The 4,501-nt window shown below is 52.7% G+C and overlaps 2 long non-coding RNA genes across 2 annotated transcripts in view; both read left to right on the top strand.

Annotated features, from left to right (window-relative positions):
- The first annotated feature begins 884 nt into the window (after positions 1 to 884).
- LOC114072123 overlaps positions 885 to 4,501 on the top strand; it is an 18,801-nt gene continuing 15,184 nt past the window's right edge. The window contains exon 1 of the long non-coding RNA XR_003574133.1: positions 885 to 1,036. This is a non-coding gene — a long non-coding RNA (uncharacterized LOC114072123). The remainder of the gene's footprint in view (positions 1,037 to 4,501) is intronic.
- Positions 2,535 to 4,501, top strand: part of LOC114072124 — a 6,408-nt gene continuing 4,441 nt past the window's right edge. Inside the window, exon 1 of the long non-coding RNA XR_003574134.1 lies at positions 2,535 to 2,685. This is a non-coding gene — a long non-coding RNA (uncharacterized LOC114072124). The remainder of the gene's footprint in view (positions 2,686 to 4,501) is intronic.

Below are 4,501 nucleotides of genomic sequence, written 5' to 3'. Positions count from 1 at the left end.
GCAGGGCCATTGCCAAGCAAGCTTCCTTCTCTGAATGCCAAAGCTGCTCTGCAGGCAAACCACTCTGAGAGCTCGTCCTGCACAGCTCCTCAGAGGAGATGGAGAAGGACAGCCCTGCCATGGGGAACAGCTTTGGTGATCCCTGACCCTGAAACAGCTCCATGCTGAAGTGTTCTCTGCAGGTGGTCACGGCCACACTTGTCTCCCTCATCTCTGCAGACGGTGTGTGCTGGGAGTTCTGTAATGCCTGATCGTTGTTAAGGTTCCCCTCTTGAAGTCCTGTCACCGTCTCTCTCCCTTTCCCCACGTCCCTTCTCCTACTCCCCACTGCTGGGCCGTTGTTGGGGCACATGTGAGACCAACCTTGTCTTCCTCTTGAAGATGAACAAGGAGACCCAGTGCCATGAGCACTGGAGGTGTCTGTGAGCACAGGGGCCCGTGGAGAACAGCTCTCCCTGCAGGAGCTGGTGCTGGGAAGGGGAAGGAACCAGCTGGGGCACAGACACCACTGTTGGCCTGAGTTTCTTGTCCCCTCCCTGCTGAAGGACAGAGGGCAAAGGGAAAACCATTTCATCATGGTAACTGCATTGTAGAGTTGAATTCCTGCGAGCTGAGTATTTCTAAGGGGGAGTGAGGAAGGAAAAATAGAGCCAAAGAAGAGCCTGCTATTTCCCTTTCAAATTGTTATTTTTGTACTTTTATCTCTTCATTATACTGAGATGGCATACTATATTATGTCTCTTCACTATTGGAATAGGAGTAGGGAGAGGTTGAAACCAAAGGGGAGTGACTTGTTTAGAATCTCAGTCCACCAGTAACTGTGCAAAGCCACCACAGTCAGTGAGCCAGAATCATTGTTCTTTCTTCACAGACAGGAAAATTGAGAAAATGGAAAGGGCCCAGGACTCCAAGATGGCCGAGGAATTCCGGGAGCTTTACCAAAGAATTCAAGGTCTGGAATACAAATTACATGGGAGGCTGTGGTCCCAAGAGCACAACCTTCAGCTCCTCAGAGCAGAAACTGGGATGGAACAAGGTGAGCAGGGCCATTCCCAAGGACTTTCATCTCTGTGAACACCAAAGCTGCTCTGCAGGCAAACCACTCTGAGAGCTCATCCTGCACAGCTCCTCAGAGGAGATGGAGAAGGACAGCCCTGCCATGGGGAACAGCTTTGGTGATCCCTGACCCTGAAACAGCTCCATGCTGAAGTGTTCTCTGCAGGTGGTCTTGGCCACACTTGTCTCCCTCATCTCTGCAGACGGTGTGTGCTGGGAGTTCTGTAATGCCTGATAGTTGTTAAGGTTCCCCCCTTGAAGTCCTGTCACCATCTCTCTCCCTTTCCCCACGTCCCTTCTCCTACTCCCCACTGCTGGGCCGTGTTGGGGCACATGTGAGACCAACCTTGTCTTCCTCTTGAAGATGAACAAGGAGACCCAGTGCCATGAGCACTGGAGGTGTCTGTGAGCAGAGGGGCCCGTGGAGAACAGCTCTCCCTGCAGGAGCTGGTGCTGGGAAGGGGAAGGAGCCAGCTGGGGCACAGACACCACTGTGGGCCTGCTGAGACCCAGATGGTGCTCCCTGGAGTAAAGAGAGTACACACCCAGAGGAGAGCCCTGAGAAGAGACCCTCTGGGAGGGAGCTTAAATGAGAGCCTTTGGGCATCCTTGTGTCAGAGAGCTGGTCTGCCCCTGGAGGAGGAAACCTGAGTGTTATGGTTACAAAGCCAGGGTGTGGAGCTTTGGCTCTTGGGGTGGGGTGAGTTTGGTCACAGGGACGTCCCTCTTTGAGCAGAGACATGTCCTGCTCTAGCAGAGGGTCTCCCTCACAATTGGTAATGACTGACAGATGTAACACAGCACTTCTGGGATGTTCTTTCCTTCCCTTGACCACTAAAGGAGGAATCTCAACCTGGGCTTTTCTCCAGGGGCAAAAGGGAGAAGCCTTTCTGTGCAGGTGAGTGCCAGGACTTGCCCACACTACCTGGAAACGAAACCCTGCCTAACACAAAGAAGATACGGAGGCCTGTTGTGCATGAGGGCCCAGCACAGGGAGGTCAAATAATCCCATCTGTCCCTAAATTCCCCCTTGCAAGGGCCTCCAGCCAGTGCTTTGTTGTATTTCCACCCCAATGCACTCCCCCAGGCCCCCAGGGTGCAGAGCTGCCCCGGCAGTGGCTTTGCCAGCCCAGCCCAGCCCAGCCTGGGCTCTGCTGGATGCCATCGTCCCCAGGTTGTAAGGCAGCTGTTTGTCTGTCCCTGCTCTTTGCAGCTGGGATGGGGGCAGGGCAATGTTCTTCCCTCCAGGAACACTTGGAAATCAGCATGGCCTGGGCTCTCAGCCATGGCCAGGCCGTTGGGGAGTGAGGGGGCAGTGGGGTTCCTGTCAATACTCCTCCCCAGCCGCACAGGAGCTCCAAGCCCGTGTTTCTAAGGGCTCCCAGTGGTGCTGAATCTCCTTTCCACAGACAAAAGCTGGAAGAGAAAGCCATCTCCATGTCCCAGATGGGTGGTCTCCCCTTCATGGGGCAGAGTCAGTGTCCTCCTGATATCTGTCTGTTTTCACAGAAATGGCAGAGGAGGGAAATAACCCAAAGGCTCAGGGATCTGGGATGGAGGAGACCCTTCAGCAGCTCTGGCAGGAAATGAAAGCTGTGTGTGAAGATCTCCAGAAAGGGCTGGAATCCAGTAAGTGTTATATTCAGCTCTTCAGAGCAGAGACTGGGATGGAACAAGGTGAGCAGGGCCATTCCCAAGCAGACTTCCACCTCTCTGAACACCGAAGCTGCTCTAGAGGCAAACCACTCTGAGAGCTCGTCCTGCACAGCTCCTCAGAGGAGATGGAGAAGGACAGCCCTGCCATGGGGAACAGCTTTGGTGATCCCTGAGCCTGAAACAGCTCCATGCTGAAGTGTTCTCTGCAGGTGGTCATGGCCACACTTGTCTCCCTCATCTCTGCAGATGGTGTGTGCTGGGAGTTCTCTAATGCCTGATAGTTGTTAAGGTTCCCTGTCACGGTCGAGGCGGGATGTGACATGGGTTCAGGATACCAGCTTTTTTATTGCAACAGTATGTCTTCCTTTATACAGTTCTGGGGGACACATGTACACACAGCATTGGTTTACCACTATCATAACAACTCATGATTGGACACACAGCCACATGTCCTAACACAATAGGTTAGCACTCCTCACAGGAAACCCACTCTGTCACAGTCCCCACTGTCAGTGGTTAACCCTCTGCCAGGTGTAAGAAGTTCCATCTTCATTATCTCAGTTTACAGAGAGCCCAGAACCAGCTAAGCTCCCCCACAGTTCCCCCCTTGAAGTCCTGTCACTGTCTCTCTCCCTTTTCCCACGTCCCTTCTCCTACTTCCTGCTGCTGGGACCGTGTTGGAGCACACGTGAGACCAACCTTGTCTTCCTCTTGAAGGTCAGTAAGGAGACCCAGTGCCATGAGCACTGGAGGTGTCTGTGAGCACAGGGGCCTGAGTTTCTTGTCCCCTCCCTGCAGAAGGACAGAGGGCAGAGGGCGAACCATTTCAACATGGTAACTGCATTGTAGAATTGAATTACTGCGAGATGAGGATTTCTAAGGGGGATTGAGGAAGGAAAAATACAGCCAGATGAGAGCCCTACTATTTCCTTTTCAAATTGTTATTTTTGTACTTTTATCTCTTCATAGAAATTTTGAGGTGACATAGAATCTTAGAATTAACTGAGTTGGAAGTGACCTCTGAGATCATCAAGTCCAACCCTTGATCCCACCCCACTGTGATGACTAGATCATGGCACTCAGTGCCACATCCACCCTCGTCTTAAAAGCCTCCAGGGATGGTGAATCCACCACCTCTCTGGGCAGGCCATTCCAATGCCTGATCACTCTCCCTGTAAAGATCTTCTATTTCTTTCTAATTCTTTCTAATATCCAACCTAAAGCTCCCCTGGCAGAGCTTAAGCCTGAGCCCTGTTGTCCTATTGCTGATTGCCTGGGAAAAGAGACTGATCCCTTGGGGACACACCTGGTGACTGGATCCCAACTGGATGCAGCCCCTTTCCTCATCACTCTCCAGGCCCAGCCATCCAGCAGCTCTTAACCCAGCACAGAGTGCCTTGTCCAAGCCATGGGCTGCCAGCTTTTCCAGGAGTATATTATGGGAGATGGTGTCTAAGGCTTTGCTGGAGTCCAGACAGACACATCCACAGCCTGCCCCTCATCCACCAGGCGGGTCCTCTGATCATAAAAGGAGATCAGGTTGGTCAGACAGGACCTGCCCCTCCTAAACCCATGCTGTCTGGCTCTGATCCCTTGTCTTCCCTGTAGGTGCTGTGTGATTGCACTCAGGATGATCTGCTCTGTAACCTTGCCAGGCACTGAGGTCAGGCTGACAGGCCTGGAGTTTCCTGGGGTTTCCTTCCAGCCTTTTTTGTGGATCAGCGTGACATTTGCAACTTCCAGTCATCTGGGACCTCCCCAGTGAGCCAGGGCTATTGGGAAATGATGG

This window comes from Empidonax traillii, unplaced genomic scaffold (assembly GCF_003031625.1).
Source record: "Empidonax traillii isolate 1590-97213 ecotype Southwest subspecies unplaced genomic scaffold, ASM303162v1 scaffold2664:size26575, whole genome shotgun sequence".
In the NCBI taxonomy this organism is placed as follows: Eukaryota; Metazoa; Chordata; class Aves; order Passeriformes; family Tyrannidae; genus Empidonax; species Empidonax traillii.
This window is presented reverse-complemented; position numbering and strand designations above follow the sequence as displayed.